Source organism: Microtus pennsylvanicus, chromosome 20, assembly GCF_037038515.1.
Source record: "Microtus pennsylvanicus isolate mMicPen1 chromosome 20, mMicPen1.hap1, whole genome shotgun sequence".
Lineage (NCBI taxonomy): Eukaryota > Metazoa > Chordata > Mammalia > Rodentia > Cricetidae > Microtus > Microtus pennsylvanicus.
This window is the reverse complement of record NC_134598.1, coordinates 31,812,817-31,838,993: the sequence shown is the minus strand read 5'-3', so window position 1 is coordinate 31,838,993 and position 26,177 is coordinate 31,812,817. Positions and strand designations below refer to the sequence as shown.

Below are 26,177 nucleotides of genomic sequence, written 5' to 3'. Positions count from 1 at the left end.
CTTTACTCCTCCAAGTATTATAGTTTAGATCTAATCTCATAAAAGGAACGAAGAAAGAGGAGAGAGAGCGAGAGCACATGCACACACAGGGGCACACAAACACATGGCTCTCCTTGAACTCACGGGTACTCTGACAGCTCAGACTCATCCTATCCTGCAGGGTAGCAGCTAATTGCAGCCCACTGAGAGCCATCAGTCATTAATTAAGCCGACAGTGTCCATTCAAATCGGCCCTCTGCTTCTAATGATACTTGTGAAGATTTTTACAAGTAAATATCTTCTCTAGGGTAGAATGTTTTGCATGTTGGAAAAATTTTTCAAGAACCATTCATAAAGCCTTTTCATAAATTCCTTATCAAGTGAATTTCAAATCTTTGACTCTGACCTATGGAAATGTGGCTGTTGCTCTACCTTCTAACAGATACCCCGCCCCTCAATTCTAGGGAACTTCCCTCATGTCGAGCGCCATATTAAGCTTGTCTGTAGTATTCATCTTGAGTGGCCAAGTGCTCCTAAGCTCTCTTCAACTGCAGGTCAGTATGGACAGGGGTACACGGTTTTCCTCCTTTAACAACCACGTTTCTCATGTGACTTAGTCTTTAACTCTTTGAGTCCTCATATAATTCTCAGGATCTCTTTCCCCTCCTCTCTTCCTCATTTCTTCTTTTTCCATACACTGGCTTACAACTTTTTGGACATCTCATAAATGTTGGGGCCATTAAATAGGAACCGCACAATGGGTGGTCATGAGATCTAAAGGGAAAACTCGATGATAATAAAAACACCCTGGATGCAAATGAGGTAGTTCTGGCTCTTACCAGATTTGGCTTTGATAGTAATGCACATAGATCACTGTGGATTTTTTTTTTTTTTTTTGGTTTTTCGAGACAGGGTTTCTCTGTAGCTTTGGTGCCCGTCCCGGAACTAGCTCTTGTAGACCAGGCTGGCCTCGAATGCTGGCCTCCAACTCCCAGAGATCCGCCTGCCTCTGCCTCCCGAGTACTGGGATTAAAGGCGTGCGCCACCACCGCCCAGCTCACTGTGGAATTTTTTAAAGTGTCATTATGTGTGTTCTTTCCCTTACCCACAATTATTCTATGGACTTTGGTGCCTTTCAAATTCTAATTTTTAGTTATTCTAAATAACTAGATAAATGATCATCAGACTTACAATTACCCCAGCAATTTCCCCCCACTCACTGACAGGCTACGAGGAATAAGGGGGATCAGTCCTTATAGCACGGTCAGGGAATCTCTTCTAAGACGTATTTGCCCCCTTATGGAAGTCAGAGATTTATAAAATGCAGGACACTATCTCGTCGTAGAGAGGAAGCAGAGAGACACAAGATTAAAAACAAACGCAAATAAGGTTTTATTAGAATTCTCTTTTAAAAATCCAGAATGAATATGCATTTCGATAGTCAATGCTAAGCAGTTCAAGCAAAAAAAAAAAAAACAAAAAACGCAGAAAGCAGAAAGGGTGAGCATAGTTTGAGAGTGCATCTGAGACAATCCGGGTAAAAAGCAAGGAATTAAACCACAGGGAAAGGAGTCTTTCCTTGAAGTCGTTTCTTTCTCAAAGGTCCGGGTTAGATCCTCAGGTGTTGTTCTAGACAGACTAACATCTGAAGGAGGAACGGGTACAGGACAGGGAGAGAGAGGAACAGGAGAAGGGAGGAAGGGAGAAAAACTAATATTTCCGTGAGCTTTTTAAAACAGAGTCAAGGTCAAACAGTTAGACAAAGTATAGAGCTGTCATTTCATTTAATCCTGATAACGAGACTGGTCCCATCCCCACCCCCCACCCCCCATTCTAAAGATATAGAAAGAGTCCCACTGTTTAACTCACATGCCCCAGTCACATAGCTGACTTGATGAAGATATCAGAACCCCATCCCCTCTCCAAAGGCTCAAGGGCCCCTCCACTACACCACACCTGTAAAAGGAAGACGGCTCTCACGTGATCTTTGGATCTATGTATGGAGCTAGCCCATTCGAGGTATACCTTTTCTTTATTATTATTATTATTTTTTTTTTTTTTGGAGATTGGGAGTAGAGAAATCTGGACCACATTCCCAAGAGGACAAACCTGGTTTGTCTATTTCTTCTTGGTTTCAGAAGAAAGACCTCAAAAGTTGTCAGGGGAAAAAAAAGAGTCACGGAAGGGTTGAACGCTGCCTACAAGGAGAGTGGGCTATGACGATTTTCCCAGAGTATGTTCGTTAGTAGGAAAAACGGAGGAGCAAATGCATGAGAGACAGAAATGCGCCAAGTCAGATGTGCATGTTACTCGGTGGTCAGGAAGATGGAAAATCTCTCGCCACATCCATTCCTCAGCTGTCAACGCCTAAAGATGAAGACACTCAAGGAACACACCGACAGGGTAGCAGAGCTGTCCACTAGCTCACGTCTCCAGCACGCTCCAAGGCTACAGTTCTCTATCCTGATGATGGCCCCTTCTGAGGTGATGCGTTTTCACAATGTATTTCATGGCTTCCATCCCTACATGAGACTTCATTACAATCACATAGGAATAAAAAGCCATAAAGCACTAGAGTGAATGGATCTTGGTCGGATGTGAAACTTATTTTCTTCACATGACTTCACAACCATTTCTAAGCCAACCAATCATTTCATGCTACATTAGAGAACATTTTAGGCTGCGTTGTAAGGGACACGAAGCACACTTAAATTGTAACATCTCAAATTAACAAGATTTTATCCTTCAGTGACATTCTTAGCTACGAGGACCATAAACAAGACCAGGAGACACTCAGTAACATTCAACCATAGAATGTCATCAAAAACAAAGGACACTGGGGAGAATTCCTGGAGAAAAGCTCATCACTTGGACATTGAACTTGGAAACACATAAGGAGAGACAGAAGACAGACAAATCACTGTACAAACTGAAGCCAGGAGAATTATTTCAAACCTCCTGCTTCTCCTTTCTCCCACAGGATGCTTTCTTACACACTCACTGTCTGTGTTCAGATGTTTTGTGTGGTACCAAATGGAAAGGAGGATCCCTAAGACCTGTGTGTGCTGTGTCATCAATAAGCAACCTACATCCAAATAATCAAAACAAAAAAAAAAGAAAAGGGGATGGAGGAAGGGAAGGAAGGAAGGAAGGAAGAAAGGGAAGGAGGGAGGGAAGGAGGAAGGGAGGAAGAATAGAAGGAAGGACCAAACTCAGCATCAATGGTCCACAAGAGCTACCTGCCTGTCTGTAGCCATTCACAGAGGTTGAGGGCATCCCCACCCTTTTCTAAGGAAACAAGTTTCCAACTAAGCCAGAAACAATGCTGGGTGCTGAAGCTGCTCAGTGATCTAAGTAACACACATCCAAATTCCAAGAACATTTCCTGTGCTGCATTTAAGTGGCTGTGTCCCCGGTATTATAAAGAGACTTACGCATGGCTGAACCAAAACCCCGAAAGCTTGATGTTTGAATTTTCCATATTTTTCTAGCCTTTCAGAATATATCTGAGGTGCCTATCTACCAACTCCAGAAGCAGCAGCATTCCACCCTATCACCAACTGGCCTATGCATTTGAAAAAACAAAATGTGCCGTTGGAATTCAACTACTAACCACTTAAGTTTTTCCTTTAGGGGTAAAATGCGACTCAAGCTATTTCTACCTAGAAATCACTATAATGAAGTTTTGGTTTCTATGAATCGCAAGGAGCCTGGGAAGAGTTAAATGAAAGGAAGTGCATACATAAATTCAGTTATCATGCACGAACATGCAAATAAATGATTTACGTGCCGCCTCTGAAACTCCGGTTGATGTTCATTAATCTCAGGTTGCACTTTTGGAAGGAGAAAGACATGCTAATTGGGTCCAGATTAATGCACTCCCAAACCTCTCCAATTTGTTTTTAGGTGAGGGTTAAATGATACGTCTTCAAATAAACACAGCTGTTCTGCCTCCACCTCTACCTCTGGGCTTCAGGTCCTACCTCCTTCCCCAGCTGGCGATCCCTCTGCCTCACTCCACTCCCAGGTGCCTCCACTCTCCAACACCCACCAGCTGACTCATCTTCTCTACTGAGCCTCTTGTTCTCTTACAGAAGGTACCAAAGAGGCCTGCCTTGTTTTTTTTGGAAGCACCCGGAAGAATGACCCCTTTTCTTAGCCACTTCAATTCCTTCCCTTTCATCAGGAACCCCCACACCACACAAAGAGGATCATCCAATCTTGGACCCAAGTGCTGCTTAAATCGTGGCACCAAACACATATATCAGTGGGAACACAGCCTGGCATTTTCTCAGTTAATGCATTCTTTCTACGCGCCTTTGCCTTGGCCCTCTACAACAATCTAGAGGGGGTAGTTTGAAAGACTCGGGGGCACAGGATTGCTGGGAGCCAAAATTGCTTAAGGTTGGCATGGCGATCCTGGGACTTGCTTGTGTGAGCAAACAAAGACGGAGACCAACGTGGTCTTTGCTGCATTCTTTCTCTGGGACTCACAAAGACCCTGGCCTGTCCCTGTCCCTGCTCCCTACCAAAATTAGCCTTAAAAGAAGAAAAAAAATGCTATGATTTATTTGTTCGCTTATGTGATGAAATATTAATTTGACCCACAAAAGAAATGACATATTTGGCGTGGGGGGTAATCATGAAAGTAATGACAGTTTTGGTAGAGTAAATAAGTATTTTTCTTGGATCTAATCTTTAGAAAAAATGCAACCAAGAAGAGCTGCAGTGTCCTGGGAATGAAGTCAGGGATTTTTTTTTAAACAAATAAAAATCCAGGGGTTAAAGCAGCCATCATCAAGGAGGAGGCTTCAAACTAATTTGACACTGAAAGTGATGTTCAATTTGAATCCTGGTTGTTTGGTCACTTGATAACTCCTATCCAATTGGTGCCCTCCGTCTTGGTATGACTTGAAAACAATGGGATACTTTTTAAATATATATATATATATATATATATATATATATATATATATATATATATATATATATTTTCCAAAAATCAAACGAAAGTCTTGGGTCCCATCTTTTGGGAGCCTATCATTTGGCTAATTCTCCCAATGTACATTCATGACAGAGCGGAGACAAGAACAAGAACACATACATACACAGAGACATAAACTACTGGGCATGCCACACAGCACAGCACTGCACATGGAGACAGACAGCTAGGGACAGACATGGGGTTCAGAGAGCCTTGCCACCTAAATTGATTTTTGCATATTTATAAATGTAACGTTAGTCATCATAAATAACAGCACGGGCGAGGCCGATATTAAATCTGTCAACGTCCTCACAAACGTCCTGAGCGTTGCTTGGATGGGAAATACACTTAGGATCGTATTCGCTCCTGGAAGAGAAAATGATTATACGCTAAGCAAACCCTAAGTACAAGCTACAGATATTCACCTCATGAAGCCATTCCTCAACTAGCCCCTTGGCACTCGCTGGAATTAATCGCGGCACGAACTCTACTTTCTCATTTTCTGCTGCCTCCATGTGGGTAATTTCCTCCTCATGATTAAAAGTGAGCTTGGCAGATCCTTCAAAACGTGGTTTTAGGTGTGGTCGGGCTCCAAGTGCATCCTTTGTCTAAGGCAGGATTCTAAGGACGGGACCTTTAGACGGGCAGGTCTCGACAATATTCATGTACCTGAAAAGATTATATGCTACTTTTTAAAGGCGGACTTTATAGATATCTTTATAGAGACATATTTTTGTACAAACACATGCAACTGAGAGATGAAACAAACTGTTTACCTTTGAAAACAGAGGCAGGGTTTTCTCTTCCAAATAATCGCTCCAGCCTTTCTGAATGTCATCCAGAAGCGAGTCTGCCTCCTTCAACTTATCCAGCATCTGAGGTGGGGAGATAACCCTTGTAGTATTGGCCTCCTTCCCTGGCCCCTTCATTATTAGCCTCCTGGTGGGCGAGAGAGAATACAGTGGCTATAACAACCCTACTCCACACAACAGGCCCGCTCTCTCTTTTAAATTGAAAATCCCCTTATTACAAAACAAGGGGTGCTCTTTCTCCTCTACCTTTAAGGAGGAATGCCACATTCATCGCTTCTTACAAAAACCGCAGCTGCTTTGTAAGCTACAGACAAATAGAATGTGCTGGGCGGTAATTCAGCTCCGTCTGAATGCATTATTTTCCAAGACACTTTGGCAAGGGGCTTTTTATTACAAACTGGAAGGAACAAGGAACGTCCTTTCTCTCCTAATTATGGATGCGTTTTGTTCCCCGCTATTAACCTACACTGTCAGATTGATCTTCTTTTGCTGTAGCCAGTTCAATACATCAACATTTTTTTTCCTTTTCCTGGAAAATTAGAGGGCTAATGATTAAGTCTTCATGAACTTTAATGATGAAAATAAAATTAACACAAGAGAAAAGCAGATGTGCTGAAACCAAACGTCTACAATGGGCTGTCCGCGGAGACCAAGGGAACAAACCTTGTTTTGACACCCAAAGTTAAGAGCAACAGGCTCGGGTTGCAAATCTGAACTCATTCAATTGTAAGAAAAGTAAGACTTTGCAGCCATCTTGCCATGTTGGCTCATGTCGAAAGCGAGAGGGGACAGGCGCACACCTAAGAACGCTATTTCTGCACGGAGTGTCCTATGCACTGTCTGTGTTGATTGCTTCCTAGTTCAGGGTGGGTGACAACTGGACACACTGACAGCTATTCTCAAAGGATTAATGAGCGAAAGCAGGAGAAACTCTGGCAACATGATCAACAAGAGCCTTCACTGTGCTATTTCAACCTCGAAGATAAACACTGAGAAACAAAAAAATCGTGAGTTCCTAATACTATCACCAAAACCAAACCCAAAAATAGAAACACCAAGAAACTCCATTAACCTAGGTTGTGGTTCAATTCTGATCCCAATACTGCTATTTCTGAATATAATATTACACCCAACCATGGCAGAAGTGCTCTCGGTCTATAGGGATATATTGCCTTGCCAAGGGGGAGGATCCCACAGGGTGACAGCGGGGTTCCAATTAAGGCAAAATAAATACTGCTGGAGCCTGACAGCAAGGGGAGATTACCAGCCTATCACAGCACACGGGCAGGTGTGCGGCTCTGAAACCACAGGCTGAGCCCTGTTGTCAGCAAGCAAAGGGCTGAGGAAGAGCTGGGTGTGACAGGCAGTTTGAGAGTTGATTTATTCCCGTTTGCTCACATTATTTTGAGTGTGTTTCCAGGAAGGTTGATAGTGGCAGCCAATGGGGATCTTGTGCAAAGTGTACAGTCTTTCCTGAACCCTGGACCGAGACTGTATGCATATTTAAGAGACCTCAAACCCAAGGGGAGAGAGAAGGAGGGAACAAGCGAGGGAGAGAGACACTTTCAAATTCTACATTTGCATTTAAAACTATGCTGGCTCTTTCTATGTAGATCTGACATTGTTTTTAAAGGGCTGTATTTGTTTCCAGTGAAATGGTGACTGGATTTTCCAAGCACTCTCTTTAGAAAGGATGTGTGTGCAGTGAGTGTTGGTGAAAGCTTTCAAGATCCAGCCACTCTGATTAAATTTGAATCAGGTTCCCATCTGATGTGCCTGGGAACACACAATGTGCTGGGCAGGTGCCCACCCTGGCTTATAAGCCTAAGTGATGCCGTGGCAACCCGAAGAGTCCCAGTTCACCCTGATAAATAATGGAGCCCTGTCCCTGAGCCACATCTTGGAGCATATTAGACATTGTCATAATAGGAAAATTGAATCCCTGAGCGTCAATATTTCCATTGAGCGGACAGCGCAGTAATAAGCCTGGCTTTGCAATAAAGACTGTTTGTTTTTGTTACAGAGATGTTGGAGGCAAATAGAAAACAAATTCTCAGTTGTATGTTTGAATGAATGCAATATTCCTAGATATCCTGATAGGCAAATATTATTCAAATAGAAATAGTTGTTCTAGATAGATAGATAGATAGATAGATAGATAGATAGATAGATAGATTATAGAAAGACAGACAATGGATGGATAGATAGATGATGGATAGATAGATGATAGATAGATAGATAGATAGATAGATAGATAGACAGACAGACAGACAGACAATGGATGGATGGATAGATAGACAGATAGATAGATGATGAATGGATAGATTAGATAGATAGATGATGGATGGATAGATAGATAGATAGATAGATAGATGATGAATGGATAGATTAGATAGATAGATGATGGATGGATAGATAGATAGATAGATAGATAGATAGATGATGGATGGATGGATAGATAGATGATGGAAGGATGATGGATGGATAGAGGATGGATAGATGGATGGATGGCTAGATGATAAATGTATAGATAGATAGATAGATAGATAGATAGATAGATAGATAGATAATGCCACACTCTTGCTTCAAATTGTTTCCCACACTCCTGCCCCCTTTACCCTGGGTAGATATCAACACAAACAGAACTGGGCAAGTGAATGCACTCTTGGCCACCATTAAAGCTGGTAGCTCTACTGAAGGCAATTCTCTGGCAGAACAAGCATGGGAGCCCCACTTTTAAAAAATGGGATGCTTCAACATTCTGGCTTTATTCTGTTCTCTTTTTGGAAAAAGAAAAAAGGGAAAGAGACATAAGACAAAGAAAGAGGAGGAGATGTGGGAAGAAGGGAAAGAGGGGGACAGAATCAGGAAACATGGATGTGCCGCTCAGAACAGCTGAGTGACTTTTGTTCTTTTCCATGTAAAAATAATCCTCTTTCTGCTCCTCCAAACAAATCCATATGCAAACTCCCTAGGCTCAGTTCCTTCCCTTTGTGTGGGACCATTGTCCCTGTCTTACCATCTATGATACGCCTAACAGTTACCTTTTAAGAAACAGTATTGTCCTTGGCATTGTTATTTAGGCTTCCTTTCCCCTTTGTGCCTCTTCCTCTAAAAGTTCCTCCCCCCCCCCAACATTTCTAAGGACACCCAGTCAAGTAGACGAACACAGTACAAATTCACCCGCTTTAAATCTGATCAATTCCAAACACTTCCCTATTTCAGTGGCAAGTCTATTTAGTGACTTCATTTTATTTACCAGTCTTGAAGATAGACAAGAATGATGTCTTAGGAATGAGACAGAGGCATGACTCAGTAGAGTGACATGCACTCTGTGTTCCCATAGACAAGGCACAGCCAAGTTTCCAATGATGGAAAAGAAAGCGTCCGTGGGGAGAAAATGGGTTCTCTGGGCTGTGTCATTGTTGCCCTTTATCCTCCAATTCAGTGTGGGGTGCATGCCTCCCACATGGCTAGACACACCTAGACACACAGAGACCCACATGCACACCTACATTCACACTCTTTGGGTGTGCGTTAGCTCCCCTCCGGAAATCAACCTGCTTTAACTACATGTGAAAACCTTGACTCTCCAGCTGGTGATAAGACACTAGTCTTACTTCAAATAGTGGGTGGATAGGAATCCTACTTTTTTATGTCGTCTCTTCTGAAGTGCCAGCTGACTGTGTCCAGGTTGTCAAAGAACACTGAACACCACTACTAAGAAGAATTCAGTTCCAAATGACAAAATAGCAGCTTGCACTTAAACACACTCTGAAAACCACATATTTATTTTATGCCCCTCCCCAAATTAGGCATTGTTTTAAATGGAAAAGAAAGCCACATTATGGATAATTGGATGATGAACTTTGGTATAAATCCACGTGATCTAGTTTTTGAAGAACAATACCCATTGCTGGAAATAGGAAAACAGATCCCTTCATCCCCTTTCCCGAAGCCTGCTTTCTAAATAGGGTTGTCTGGAGCCACACAGCTTTATGAAGCCATAGATCTGATGTCATCAAGCTCAACAAACTGCTATACAAGAAAGGAGAGATTCTAAGATGGGCAACTTGAAAAAAGCTGAACTCCTCCTGGTGGCTATTGGTCCATGGACTCACCTCTGGGCACCACAGATCATTCCAGCCAAGAGTCTACTCTCTACAGAGAGCAAGAAGGGACAAGGGATGGGATGATGGAAGAGAGTGAGTTGTTGGATCGGGAATGTCCTACAACTTCAGAGGCCCATACCATATGGGAAGCCATGAGTCTGAAAGCCTCTGAAGCTCTTGACTTCTTGCCAAGGCTTTTGGACATCAGGAGCTTTCAAGAGGTTGAAAAAAAAACACTAATGTCCCCAGCTTCTGTTTTCCGTTCTCCTTTAAGGAGAACAGTGAAGAATGGGACCACTCAGCTGCCTTTTTAACATGTCACACTTGGGTAATTCCTTTCCTTGCCAAAGAGCTTGTCCGTTCCATTTGGACTCCCGGAAGAAAAGCAAAAATCAATTCAGAACAAAAGAAACTCCCATGTTTTTGCTTCCTTTGTATTTTTTTTTAAGAGTGCCCACAGTGTAGTTAAGTTGAAAAAGTTTTTTTTTTTTTTATAAAGCCCACTGAGGGAACAAATCACACAGGTAAAAACCTGAGATTTAAGAAGAGAATGAAATTTAAAAGCTAATTAAATTCAACAAGGGCTTCTCAAAGGACTACATAATCAAATTCGTCTCAGGTTAACATTTGGTTTTTGAAGGGGGCAGTATGTGGAAATCCGACATGGTTGTAGATTCCATATTGTAGTAAAAGAGAAAAAAAACTGAGATGGAGTGGAAAAAAAGATGAGATGCATGGATTTCTGTACAGACTTGATGCCAGGATGCAAGGAAGAGAGAAGTTCCAGCTCCGGAGCTCCAGAGGAACTAAATTTGAAGGCAGACGGTAAAACGGATTGAACCTTATTACCTCGCGTCCCTGAGAAATTCCCGAGACAGTTGGATGCAATTTGAAAAGGTCAGAAAAATATTTCCCGCACACCACTGCTTCATGCTTTAAGGGTGTATGTGCGTGAGAAGCCGACTCTCATCATTTTTTATTGACTTTGCTTTCTAGAGACGGACAGACGGTCTGGGAGACAAGAACAGCAGATAAGAGAAAGGCAATCTTACAAATGAAAACCTCTCTGACTCTGTTCTCTGGCTGGTGACTGTGAAAAATTCCAAGTCTTGCCCATTTGAAGAGAAATCTCTCCATCTTCCCTCTGCGGGCTGATGAAATGGAAGGGCAGCACCGGGAGGCATCAGTGTAACTCGACTATGGCTGTTTCCCGGTAATTACTATTTAGTTCACTTCTACTATATGCTAAGCACAGGGAAACCTATGTTTACTTCGGGGAAATGATTAAGACGAAATGCCAGTAAGTGCAACAGCGTGCGAGCACCAGCTAGAATACCCTCACATGTTCAAATCTCCTGGCTTCCCTCAGCCCCATTCTTGAGTTCAGTTTGCTGAAATTATCTGTGAGAACTCAATAGGACTTGGACAATGTGTTTTTTGAATGCGCCCCACAGTAGATGCTCAATAGACAATACTATTAAATATTATCTTCTGTTATCATTGCTATTTTAATATGAATGATTTGCTTTTTGGCTATTAATGATATTCTATATGTGGAGGGTGAAATTAAACAAAGCATAACCAATCTCCATTGAGAAGACTATTCTACTAAAGATTCGACTGTCATTAAAATCTTCCCCAAGACAAAGGGAAAACGAAGATTTCTCCCTTTAAATGAGATTGGTGTAGAATAAGAACCTTTGTTAGCGAATATATTTGTGGGTCTTTTCCCCCCCCTTTTCTGCCTCTCCTTTTTTGTGGGCATCCAATTAGAAGTTAAAGCTGACTTTTCAATACAGAACGCCACGTTACTTTACAGCGCTGCAAAGTTTTAATTAGCATCTGACTTCTCTTTCTGTGGGGAAGTGAACCCAATCCTGTTTACTCTTATTTAGAAGCAGAGATAAACTTTTTAAGGGCCCTGAGACCTGTCTGCATGCCTTTCTAAGATGTTCTGGACCCACGGGGGCATCTTGACGGCTCACTAGAGCCTCTCATCCAGCAGGCCGTCGTTTCCTAGGGACAGCTTCATGCTGATCAGTTAGTTCTATGGCCCCGTTACCCACAGACCACCACAACCAGCAACCAAGGGGGCCAATCGCAAGGAGGCTTTGCATAATGTCAAGTGCCCTTCACAAAGGGATGGAGCAAGCTCATTAGTTGGACATCTGGATGCTTGGCAGCGAGGGCAGAAAGTTCTTGGTTGTAATTGCCTTTCTTTCAGGATCAGCTGAATATTTGGTATTGGTTAGTGATAAGCAACAAAATATGATGGCATTTTTAAATTTCTACCTTATGTTTAATAAAGTTCATAGGTCACACTAGACCTTTGTGATATAGGCCTCCACTAGATCACGTTTAACATAAGAAACTTCCTACATTTTTCTTTTTTACCATTTTCCTTGCAAAAGAAAGTGTTTAGCATCCATCTCCTTGTACTGTTAATATTACTCGAGAAAAGTCCAAGTCTCTTACCTGTGAATATCATTAATAGCCAAAAAGCAAATCATTCATATTAAAATAGCAATGATAACAGAAGATAATATTTAATAGTATTGTCTATTGAGCATCTACTGTGGGGCGCATTCAAAAAACACATTGTCCAAGTCCTATTGAGTTCTCACAGATAATTTCAGCAAACTGAACTCAAGAATGGGGCTGGGGGAAGCCAGGAGATTTGAACATGTGAGGGTATTCAAGCTGTGACTCAGACCAAGGCTTATTTATTTTCCCAAAGCTCGAAGCTTCGAACCGTGTTCCACAGGCAGGGCAGAGCCAGGAAGGCTAGTCCCCAGTCACACTGCACTTTGCACACCCCGAGGAGTGTGCTGAGCCAACTTCCCTGCTCTCGGCAGTGAAGCCAGGGCCTCTGAAACTTTACCTCAGCTCCAGCAACTGTAGACAAACTGTGTAGCTCTCTCTGTTTCCCGTGCTTGTGGAACTCAGCTCACAAGGAATACAACACAATCCTAGCAGCGTTCTTGATCAGGGTGTGTGGTTCGTGGTTCAGAAGCAGCAGCTGCTAAATGCTGGTGCCTAATGACACACAGATTGTTGTTCTTATTTGGGTTATGTTTGAGTTATTCACTGAAAACCATCAAGGTGATGAGAAGAAAGGACTTATTCGCTGGAACTATATTAGGGCTCCTGTGGTAGTTTCATAAATCATTCTTGAGTCCCAACTTTCAAGGGGAAATGTGCAGCATTTTGTGATTGGGTAAGTAGGTAGAATAAAATGATAACAATGATGGGTCACTGGAGTTTACCACGTAAAATAATAACACAGGTCTTTGACTGGCGCAAAATGCATTATACATTGTCAGATTGCAACAGAATACTATTCTATCATTACTGGACAAACATTTGTTATAGCTGCTTTACTAACGTAGTCCCAGCAATGGTTCATCTTGTTTATAGAGATTATGGCTAAAAATGGAAATATTGCTTGGCTGTCTGGCAAACGCTGTTCTTGTAGCTATCGTCACCTGCCTTTTGTTGGCTTCCTCTCTCTCTGTACTCCATTTGAAGAGAGTTTCCTTAAGGTATCAGGTCTCTTTCTAGAAAGGGACCTTTCTTTCCCCAAGCCTGAAAAGACACTTTCCTACTGAACAAAGGTGTCTTGGAGCTCAAGGGCCATTAAAATAAGGCAGTCAGTAGAAGATATTCCAACAGATGGGTTGCAGTTTGGGCAAAACGCTGTTACCAGTAAGGACTCAGGCGGGAGCATAGAAAATACAGAAAGGCGTTTAGGCACAGCCGGTAGAAGGTGCAGAGAGAAACGGGTGAAGAAGAGGCTGATCACAGAATGAACTGGAATCTGCAGGATGGCTACCCCCTCTTCCCTGCAGTGTTTCAGGCTCATTGCTTTTCTCCAGGACAGAACAAGACTAAGAACAACATGGAGAGTGTACTAGGACATTCTGGTCCTCCCAAAGTGCTTGGAAACAAAAGGAGTCCAACTTCCACCCAGGAAGGAGTGTAAAACACGATCCCCAACTGTCTACATTCGGTACGTTTTGTTGAGGAATTATGGATCAAGCCTATTTATCTTCAGAAGAGGAACGTCCTGAAAAATGTTATAAGGACAGGCTAATCGAATAATTTCTATTCCAAATGGCAATTTGCTCTTAAAACAAATGACAATTTCACAGAGAAAATCTCCATCATGAAAGTACTGGAAGAAACATCAAGCTAGCTTCTTGCAGGAGTTTTTGTCCTGCTTTTATTTATTTATTTCTACTTTTCCTAGTCCTTGCTGTATGCACAGTCTCAACTGCAGGCAAACACACTATTACAATTAACTGTTTAGAAATAATGCTAAAAAAAAAAAAAAGATGGCACACAATTAAAACACCATACTACAGCAAGAGAAACAGTAACCCATCCCAGGCATGGCAGAGAGATAAAACCAGCCCTTTCCTCCTTCCTGGACCACACAGAGTAATTTAGTGGTTTCTCAAAGCATCTTATTAGACTTCTATTTTAATCATACTTCCATTACTTCAATGTCAGAATGTTAAATGCTTTGTGTACCTGGCCGTCCTTCTCAAGAGGACTGTGGTAGGATGAGAACCCGAATGTTAGCCCAGTCCATTTTCTGTGAATTAGCAGGTTCTCCAGAGCATATTATTTCTTGTGTTGGGAAAAAAAAAAAGAGCGTGGCTTAAATTTTTCTGAATAAATTTTCAAAATTAAATTTGAAAGTTTTTCATGAGAGATGATCCTCCCTGGTGGGTGATGCGAAGCATAACCTGAGGGGCAAACATGAAAATAATTAGCATAAAATGTATTAGCATATAGATGCCTTTGAAATAATAAACAGCAGAAAACCCCAGTGCTTATCCCCAAAAGAAAGGGATGAGAAGATACGAAATTAACGTATTCTTCTTGCGTGACAACTTTAGCTTGAAAGCCAAAATGAAGGTTCTCATTCCGTGATGGGTGCAATGACCAGGGAGATGGGGAAGTGACTCCCAGCCCTGAACTCTGATTTCTTTGCTTTATTTGGCCATTATCACCATATGAATACTCTTTACTTACCTATTCGCTGGTACTCCATACCACTTTTCTTCAATTAACAAAAACTAAGCCAAATATCTTCCATTTACTTCCTTTATAAGCCATCAGGTACTGAGATGTAAATCTTACATATTTTTTTCAACCCCCTTCTCTTACCTGCCTTTCCCCAGGTTTCTTGACGGCATATCTAATGCTGGAATTGGTGATTCTGTCACCAAGAGGACAGGGGAGCCTAGCTTGAAACTGGGATAGTAGTCTCTGTTTTTATTAGCAATGGTCCATGAACTCAAGCTAATTCTTTTTTATATCTTTAATAGAGGTTACTTCTGAGACAGTAGCATGGTATAGGCTGGCATGGCAGCAGACCGTGGTCTTTGTAACCAGTCCCATTTTCAAATCAGTTGAAGCTCACTTTGGGAAAGATGTCTTAACACGACTAGCTCAGCCATCCCTTTTATAAGACAGTGGTAAGCTTTACACATCAGAAAGCCTTTTATGTCAGGTGTAGGGTACACAGGCAATCTAGGCGCTGTATCTCTGTTTACCTTCTTCAGCAGGTGATGAAGATTCCACGTTTTGTGATTTTAGAGTTTAGCAAGTTAAATGCCATCCCACTTAACTTGTGTGTATTTAATGACATTAAGGAAAGATACCATAAAAGACAATGGATTTATCACAACATGAACGACATAACATTATACAAATCTACTCCCCTCTCAAAAAAAGAAGTCAAGGAAATAAAGATCACACCCGTAGAAGCAGGAATGTTGAACTTTGTAACAACTGGCAGAAGTTTAGGTCTCTCTCATACAGTGCAATAGAAAGAATTAAGGATTCGCTAACCATGCTTTGCCTACATCAAGGGACACAGATAAGTCCCTCAAGCAAGGATCATGGTGCAGAGTTGAAACACAATGGATCCGTATCTCAACTGCAATGCATTATTTTTGATTTATCTAGTTTTGAGACAAGGTCTCACTGTATATCCAAGGCTGGTCTGAAGTTCTTTATCTAGCCCATGCTGCCCTTGAAATCTTCAGCTTTAGGGCCATAGGACTGTACCACCATGCCAGGGTATTCATCTCACTTTGCCATCAATTTGGAACCTCCAGTGGATGGTGACTGCTTCACAAAGGTGAGTCTTGGCCTCCTGACATGAGGGAGGGGAAAGGAGACATACATTGCCAATAACAAGATTCTACATATGGCGGAAGGTCAGCCTTGGTATATATCTCTGTTTTCTGCACAGCTCTGGTTTCATGTCGTTCACATTTGAAAACTGTTGCTAGGCAGTTAATAATGTTAGATAATCTCTTACTATCATTCATAGGCTCACACACCCTGTGAATGCTAGTAACAGATTATCTAAAAAAGAAACCACGAAACAAATCTCATTAATAAGGGATCTAGAGAATATGTTTTATAGATATATGTATAGGTATATATTAAGACTTGTGCAATGAAACCTACAAAATAGCAAAAGAAACTGAAGGAAGCATCAGATTTTCCATGTCCATAGACTCGTGTTATTAGAATGCACATACCGCCCAAGGTAATCTACAGATTCAATAAAAATTCCTATCAAAATTATCATGTTGTTTCCACCAAAATAGAAAAAATCCTTAAAATTCATAATGTAGTAGGGGAAAAAACCTACATTAAAAAGAATAAAGCTATTGGAAACATCAGGTTCCCTAACTTCAAAATATATAAAGCTATAAGCAATCAACACAGCACGGGGCTGCCATAAAAACAGACATTTAAGCCAACGGAATATACTAGAAAGCCCTGAAATAAACTAACACTTTTAACAGTCAATTGATCCTCAACAAACATGCCAAAAATGCACATTGTGAGAAGATTGCTTCTTTAAAATATGATGCTGGGGCAATTGGGCATCTAGGTGCAGGAGATGAAATTGAGCCTCTTTCATTGCATACAGAAACGCTAAGTGGATTAAATTCCTAAGCGTAGGGCCCGAAGCTGTAAAAGTACTGGAGGGAAACAGAGTCACATCTCCCTGACATTGGAATAAGTCATGATTTTTTATTTTTATTATGTATCTATCCTTGGAGAATTTCGTATATCTATACGTGTTCTGATCAGATTCACTCCCGCTATCCCTCAGCTTCGCCCAGACCACCACTTCACATTTCCCTCCCAATTCCTTATCCTCTTCTCTCCATACCCAACATAACCCACTTAGCCCAGTTAGTGCTGTCCATGTGCATACGGGTATGAGTGTGATTGCTTTATGACCTGAAACAGAGACACGAAAAAGAACCAATAGAAAAGATAGCAAGCTAAATATCCACACATCCAAAGAGCCAATCAGCCGAGAAGCAACAACAGCAACAAATGGGATGGGAGGAAGTATCCGTAGGCTACATGTCATGCAAGTAGTTAGTACACAAAGCATATAGGGAGCTCAAGCGGCTTAACAGCAGGAAAACAAGGAACCCAAATAAATAACAGGCAGAAGAGATCAAGGAGATGTCTCAAGAGATACCACACAGATAACCAACAGATATATGAAAAAGGATCACCTATTACTAACTACCAGAGAAATACAGATTAAGGCACACTGAGAAATGATGCCACCGCTTTAAGAATACTACTATCAAAAGATAATGCCCTGGCAAGGACGTGGAAAAATGGGAGGCTTTGAAGGCCATTGGTGGGAGTGTAACTTGGCACAGACACTTCAGAATCCAGCAATCCCATACTGGGTGCAAATTAAAATTCAAATAAAATTCGCCTGCTGGTGAGTTATCTAGAAGTACATGTTCATTGCGGCATTTGTCACAAGATCCCAGAGACAGAACAACTTACGTTTCAGTCAACAGATGTGTGGCTAAGGACAATGAGGTGCAAACAAAAGCTGCAAAACTATCAGCCTTGAAGCAGAAGAAACTCTGACCTTTGCAACAGCATGGAGGAAACCAAAGAACCATGTGGGGAGGGAAGTGGGCCAGGCACAGGCAGAACCCTCTCCGATGTCCAGTCTGAAATGCTGAACCCCAAAGAGGACAACATGGTACAGGGGTTGGGGATGGAAGGAGGCGTTAGGGAACACGGGGAATGTGTTCAAAGGGTAAAGTTTTATTTTGGATAAATATGCTCCTGAGCTATGCATCGAATAAAGGGACTATAGTTTACAACAGCACACAGGAATTTTTGGAAAATCACTAAAAATAGATTTGAAGTGCTCCCAACACACATAGAAACATCTGTGGGGTAGTGCATTACTTAACTCAGTTGAGCCGTTCCCAGATGCATGCATATTTCAAAACATCATGCTACATATTTTATAGATGAAACCTTTATTCAATTACATTATAATGGATGTGCTTCTTATCCCAGTACTCAGACAGCCAAGGCAGGAGAATGGCAAGTGTGTGGTCAGTGTAGGCTAGGAAGGATAACACCATCTTTTCTTTTTTTAAAAAAAAAATGTTTTTAACCTTCTACAAGCAAAAGTAGTTAGCAGAAAATTATTATTTTTCACATAGCATATAGGATGAGGAACAAAAATTGCTAACAAAACAGCCTTGTCCAACCACCCCTGGAAGAAGTCATTCAGGGAAGAAGGTGGCATCTAAATTTGGGGTGCATGATGAAAACATGGTAGATGGTACTGATGAAGATACATCTTCAGCTCCCCTTTAATCGGATTTCATGCTTCCTTCTTCTTCAGCACCCACAATTACACCCCTTAGAGACTGTGAAGACTGCCAGTGATTTTTGGAGATTCAGTTATCATGGCGATGATAAATGATTATTAAATAAGGACCGGCCGATGTCACAATATAGAGAGAGCCTAAGGTCTGCAAGGAAATCCATCATGTAGTAGAAACATGGCTTTGTTGATCTGACCCTGACTGGGAAAAACCATGAAGTTATCTCGGAAGTCAGCCATAAAAGGATGTTTTGCATTTTTCTTCCAAGGTAGACGCAGATCTCCACAATACATGCCTAAAGTTACATCATCAGGGTTTGTTACCAAGTACTTAATATTGTTCAGAAATCTCTAAGAACAGCCTCAGTTTGGGGGAGTAGGCATTAAGATTCCACAACATACGGGGATAGCAAGGTCGCATAATATGCAACTGCATTTTCTATAAAAGGGCAGTGGGGTGCAAATCCCAAATAAAGCCATTTCATTTTGGACTTTATGAAACTGATTAGCTCAGGGGAGGAATGGGTGTAAAAAACTTGCTTTTGGCATCTGGAATGATAGGCAATCATGAAAAGGGAATGGACTGGTGACATCATGCTGCTGTGCTGGGGCTGGAGAAATACAAGGGAAGGGGGAAAATATACAACAGGCAAATTTCTAATTATCCTAAAGACATGGCATCCTTGACCCTGCACCTTAGCACACAATGTCATTCTAAAGACGCTATAGTCATTACATCCCATATACCCAGAGTTAATGTTTACCTGCTTTTAGGAAGCTTACAATTCTGTTTTGGCTTCTCCATAATTTTTTTCTGACATTCAACGGGGACAGAGCCTATAATACCATATCCGTTCTGTGCTAAGGCACCAACTAACTAATTTTGTAAATAAACCTAACGAAACCCAACTGGCCTGGCACATTTGCTTTTAAATGTGGTGTGTGTTAATCTTCTATTTAAATCTCATCGTTCTATCATAATTTGTGTCAAATGAGTCTGAGTCACCATGAGTAAGCTAAGATTAAATCCTCAGTACCAAATTTTCCATTCAGCCTGACAATATGCTTTGGGCTTGCTAATGGACTATTTTAACCAGCACAGAACCCCACAGTGCTAATTTATAGCATTAATCATGCCGTTTTTCTTTTCTTTTTCTTTTCCCACTGAAGAGAAGGTAGGCAGGGAGATCAATGAAGGAGGCAATTCAAAACAGGGGATGTGATCACCTCTCCAGATGACTGCATCTCAGGGTAAAAAATGGGACTCATTCTCCTTGCACTGTTGGGTTGAACTGAATAGCGTATTTAAGAATGGGATGTGATAGGTTTTGTTCATTGAAAGGGAGGGTGAATTCCTGATATGACTTATAGTCAAGCCCCAGAGGCTACTTTTCAAGAATATGTGATGTAGAATATCAGGCTAATGGATCACAACATGCTTCTGTCACACAGTCCCAGTGTTTCAATGTCCCTGCACATAAAATTGGGAAACTGTGGCCCCTGCTTCAAAGGTTTCTGTTTGGGTTAGGGGTAAGGGGCTGAGAATAGTGTCTAGCATACAGCAAATATCATATAAGGGTTAGGTGGGTATCAACCTTGTCCTAAAACACAAGTCTATCCCTTACAATAAAATTTAAAAAAAAATCTCTTCCTGCTATGTTGCCTTCAGCATGATGGAGAACAAAAATACCATTTCATTATCCCAGTCATTGCCAATTTGCTCATTAGCACATGCCAAGTGTGAGAAAGCTAAATGGCATAAAAATATTTGCCCTTAGAGTTTACATTGTAGGGGTATCATAGACAATAGATGTATTTTCGCCATGAACTGGTGACTGCTATGGAAAGCAAACCATAGGAAGTCAGAAAAAAAATGCTTAGATGCCATTCATCGGCCCCCACATCCAGTACTATTTGACAAAATGGCTTAGCACAAGGCCCTGCTTTCCCCTCGAGAAAAATGTGCATGCTGACATTCTAGGTAACCGCTTCACTGACGTCCCAACTGCTTGAACGAAACAGAAAGAACCCAACATATGAGCACATCCAGGCAGACATATGCACACTGGCTCTCTGAATTGGAATGTGTGTGCCATTTGTCGAATGGCGGATCGTCACTTCCATCTGGTCTCATTTCCCAAGCACGCGAATGCACCCCCAGGATGTAAACCCTAGAAGCTAGGAAACAGAGCTGAAATACTCAAAAGACATAGGAGGGGATGATTTCCAGAGCTGCAGACCCCCAAGCGAACACGGTGGTAACGTCATTAATTCCTTAGCCACGGCTGAGAGTCGCGGGGGCTGAGCACAGAGGCCACGGAGCATAAACGACATTCCATGGCAGACCTCATTAAAGGGGCTTAAGACAAGCTTGACAAGTTAATGACAAAAAAATCTAATTTGGATTTGCTGGACATAACCCAGAGTGAGTCCAAACACACTGCAACTCTAACATGTACACTGTCAAAGAGGGCCACAACCCAAGGTCAATTAGTCCCACGGAGTTCATGAATCAAAGGCTGTGGGTGGATACAGTCCGATTCAATCACATGGAATAGAAAACCATGCTCTGTGTGTTTTGGGTTTGAACTCTGGTCCTATTTAAACTGCGCAGATGCCATAGGTCTCTAAATTAACAGTAGTTACTAAGGAGATGTCCAACGGGCTGCATATATTGAACAGAAGCATGGGTAGCTCTGGATGCCACACTATACAACACATCTTTGCTCTTCTTTTCCCTTTCTCTAAAAGTCCTTTTGTAGTTCTACACTCTAGGCCCATGGAATATGGGTCCTGTTACACAGCACTTATTCATGGCTATCTTATGATTCGCTGGTCGACCTAGTACATGACTCTCTCCATTCTTTAACTACCTTTCCATCCCCAAGTATATGTGCCTCGCCATGGAAGAGCTCCTTACACACATTCTTAATGCCCATGTCAATCTTATCACAGCCAACCCAAGTTTACAGACAGGAGAGCAGAAGAGCCGTACAATTTACACAGTCCCTAGTTGGGACAGGAGCAAAGATAGGAACCTTGGCCATCTGTCTTCTAACCTTATGTATGTGTCTGGCTACAAGGAGGAACAAAAGCCTGTTGAATGGCTGTCAAAATGAATGGATGCACATCCTAATAGCCCAAATATTAAAAGGGGCAAGATTTATAACTTTAACCTCCACGCCTTTGAAGAATAGGTGCATAATCATAGCATAGTTTAGAATGTTTAGAGCCACAATGCCCTCAACCTGCTATGTCTCTATCATATCTTTCAAACTATCTCATGGATGAAAGGTGTTTGTCTGTTCCTCTCCAGTCTCTTCTGGGTCTCAGGAAGAACATGCTAACCCTTATCTTCTTGCCTCTATCACTAGAGTACTGGAGCCAGAGGCATGCCTACTACTCCTATGGTATGCGCTAATCTCTCAAGAAATCCAGAGACACCTCCCTATGTTTAGATCACTAGACATCTGTCAAGGTTGAAGAGAGATCTCAGTTTCTGGTCTCAGGTTTTCCAACTCTCACCCACCCTCTTTCCAGTCAAGCCCTAATAATAATACAAGTAGTATATATTCAATCACCATAAATAATATGAGGATATTTTAGTAAATGTATATTGAGGAAGAGAAACTAATATTTTTTTGCTTGTCAAAGCCTGGTTAATAGTTTGGATTTCTCAACAGTCTCATCCTGGGTCCTTGGATACAGTGTTGGTTACAGAGACTATCCCACAGATACACAGACCTATGTGCTTTTATCCAAAAAGTCCAGGAAAAGATGCCAAGTGTATCCGCCCTCTCTTCTCCCCTCTCTCCCACTGCAGTAACAGTCCTGAGGTAAGCCGCTATGCCCTGTTTCTAAGTGTGAAGGCGATGTTCCTTGCCCTGTTCTGCTGATGCGAAACCACACAGAGCAATGTGTACAGAACTGCTGTTGAGCTGTGAAATGTCAGTAGTTAGAACGGAACGGAGAAGTATTGTGGACGTTCAAAAGGCCAAGCATTTCATTTTAGCCCTTGCCCTACATATTTGTACAAACACATACACTTCAAGACATGAGGCATAAATATCTATGAAGGCAAGTTTAAACAAGCTAATGAATGCCGTTTTTAAGTTTTCATCAGTGCTTCTCTCTCTCTCTCTCTCTCTCTCTCTCTCTCTCTCTCTTTCTGTGCGTGTGTACGTGTACACATTTGCATGCACGTAAGAGGTCAGAGCTTGGCATTGGCTGTCTTTCTCAGTCTCCACCATGTTACTTAAGATAAGGTTTCCCTCTGAACCCAGAGCTCAGGTTGGTGAAGCTTCCTGCCCAATGAGCTCCAGAGATCTGCCTGTCTCTGCCTCCCCAGTGCTGATACTACTGACGTGTGCCAGCATGCCTGGCCTGTGTGAGTCTAAGGGATCCGGAATCAAGTCCTCAAGCTTGCCTAATGGGCTTTACTGACTGGAGCATTTCCCCAGACTTGTGCCTATTGGTTTCCAGGGAGCTACTGCATTCGACATAGTGACTACAGTTAGCACTTCCTCATGATACTGGGTATTGGGTTAAAGCGCACATCATACAAATATGGATGACCAACATAAAGAGTTAGTTTGCAGATGGGTAAGCTAAGGTCGAGGGGAGTTAAGAAAATGCCCCCAAATTAAACCGTCAGCCAACCCTAAATTGAAGTACCTGTGCACAGGGATTTGCTAACCAGTCCAAGTCCCTTTATTGCAAATGGGCAGTAACTCCAGGGAGGACATGCTATGCTTATCTGAGAACCAGTTCAGAGGAACCATATATATTGTGAGATGTGAGAGTTCCTTTGGCCAGAATACAAACTCATCGAGATTTTACAGCTTCAAATAACCTCAAAGAACCAGGGGCTCTGGACGTTTTCCAGTGTCCTTGGGAGGCTTGCATCCCTAGGTTAGGGCTACAGATCCTGTGAAACAGTTACTCAGGGTGACAAACAGGATTAGTGGCCCAGGTTCTTAATCTGGTAACAGCCAGTCTTTCCAAGGGCACTCAGGGCACCTACTGTGTGTATAGCATCTCTGGGGAATAAGGTTGTGTGAAGGGAGTGAGAAAGCTCCCCGAGGCAGCCAGTTTCCTTCGGGGAGTCTTCAATCTACCCTTTGGGAAGGGAACCTGAATAAGTAAAGCAGTAAGAGTCAAATTAATCTCAGAATACATTAGCAATACTTACAAGTATTAAAAAGTACATCAAAATTTCTTCAAAGGATTAAGTCCTTCAGCCTTTAGCTCAGTCAGACCTGCCTCCCCCCACGCCAATTAGAGTTCAAAGAAAAGATTCATACACCTCATTTGGAGATCAGTTGAACCTTGGGCACAAGTGCTAAATCCTTAATAAGTCAGAAAGATAGATATATTTATTCTTAAAATTAACTAATTTTCACACCAAGGTTAAGTGATTTGCCCCAAGACAATTTCCTGGAAGTCTGATAAGACACCACATCCCCATCTCTCATTTGACATCTCTGACCCCATTCCCCTTGTTCAAGTGCCCCTGCAGAAACACTTACATGTATCGACACAAAATATGCCCGTGCCTGCCCACGGGAACAGAAAAGAAGAGAACAGTTTTCACTGAAATATTAGAATCATTAGATGATTAAAAATGGGCTAAATTAATATGTAAAAATTAGCTTAGAAGAGGCTAGATAAAAATGGGCCAAACAGTGTTTAAATGAATACAGTTTGTGTGTTGTTATTTCGGGCATAAGCTAGCCAGGCAGCCGGGGTGCTGGGGACACAGCCCCACCGCTCTTATTACTACAGTGGCAGCGAGAAGTAGCCCAGACACTGTCCTGTAGGGAACAGAACTGAGTTTAAGGGGGCTGCTTCCTATGGCTGTGTCTTATATATAGTCCTGAGGTTTCCAGCAGTTTCTGTAGCACACCCAGGAATACAGGGGTAAAAAAAAAAAAACCCTTCCAGATAATTGAACGGTTTGGCCAGGTACAGCATTCAAAGTCTTTGCTTATGTGGTGTTTCTAAGTGCGCGTGCACGCGCGCGCACACACACACACACACACACACACACACACACACACACACACACACTTTGAGTTCATAGTGCTGAACTTTTTGAGATCATCTATACAACATGCAGTAAGTTGCCTTCAGCCACTGGGAAATAGAACCTAAATTGTTTTTGTTTTACCACAAATATGAAAATCTATACCAGGAATCGTTAGAAGGAATAACAGTGGTCATCATTATGACATGTATGAATTTCATTTTTAAAGGGACGGAGCTGATCCGCATTAAGCAGACAGTAAATAGTCCAAAACAATTAGATGCTAGGATTGGTACTGATACGGAAAATGAACCGTTTGATATGTATCGTCTCTCCCCCACACATACCCTGCATGCTTTTCATTTAAGCTCTGTAAAGCACTTCGAGTTTTCCTGGCCTAGTCAGCACCACAGTTACATTTGGATAGCAAAACTGGAGACAGGACAGATTCTTTGTTTCAGGTTTCTTATTTTTCCTATTAAGTTCCATTGTAATGTTGTTATGCCTCAGTCGGTGTTAGAGAACCCAAATTACGCAAAACTTTGGGAATAGACATTAGCATAATTGAAATAATTAAATTTTTGGCAATTATAATTCTCACTTAAACCTAAATTAAATATGCCAAACTATAATTATGTTCAAATTTGCATCACGAAAATTATCCCCATTTTGCTCGTGGCATCTTAAAATATCTAACAAGAGACCTTAAGCCCTTCAGGTTGAGTCAAGAGGCCTTATCTCCGCCGCCTTCGGGAGGAGGAGGCATCATGCATTAGACGCAGTCATCTGGCCTCTTGGGAGAGAGAAAGTGGTCCATTATTTCTTCACTGTGACATGTAGGGCTGGGTACAATAATCTTCAGGTACCTGCGAGTTGCAGCACCAGTAATGAGTACAGAGAGCCAGAGCAGACGGCAAAATGAGAATGTTTCCTTTGGAGAGAACCCTTAAGCAAAGCAGGCCATGCTTTAGGACAAGGGTAAACAAGGGTAATGAGAAACAAAGACACACACGCGCACAAAGCTGCAACATTTTGAACCAGACACGGGGAAAGAACCACAGTTTCTTAGCTTTTTAAAAAGGAATGAAGACAGAAACCACGTACAAATAAGGAACATTCATCCACCTTTTGGTCCAGAGGATGCATAGGCATTTTTAAGACTTCTAGGATGGGTTCTTTATTACTTATTTGGGATGCAAAGATAAAAGCAAAAATCATACAGTGTAAGCTGCGTTTTTAACTAGCCTTTCTGCTCTACAGTTATGTGAACCAAATGGTGTAATTAAACTTACAAGATGGTAGTATATCTATCTTCATCTCCGGGACAGTAGGTGGATATAATCTGTGGATATATTGATCAAGAAGTAGATAAGGCCCTTGTGCACAGGGTTGGCACACTGTCAAAGCCTACAATGAGTTTCTGACAAAAACATACGAATGTATCTCCAGTTGAGCTAAATATTCACATTAATAAAGGAATAAGGCAGAAGAAGCCTGGCTGACATCCCATCTGCTCTGATGAATTAAATTTAGCAATCATATGTAATATAGATGTACTGTGTGAATA

General features: G+C 41.8%; 1 long non-coding RNA gene across 3 annotated transcripts in view; it reads right to left on the bottom strand.

The window, feature by feature from the left end:
• Nucleotides 1-1,347: 1,347 nt before the first annotated feature.
• LOC142838860 (uncharacterized) overlaps nt 1,348-26,177 on the bottom strand; it is a 91,654-nt gene continuing 66,824 nt past the window's right edge. For 2 of the 3 annotated variants that reach the window (XR_012908640.1, XR_012908642.1), the window contains 4 exons: nt 14,421-14,638; nt 5,740-5,902; nt 5,389-5,632; nt 1,348-1,624 (listed from right to left, as the gene is read on the bottom strand). This is a non-coding gene — a long non-coding RNA (uncharacterized LOC142838860). The remainder of the gene's footprint in view (nt 1,625-5,388; nt 5,633-5,739; nt 5,903-14,420; nt 14,639-26,177) is intronic. The other variant, XR_012908641.1, reaches the window with a different exon arrangement.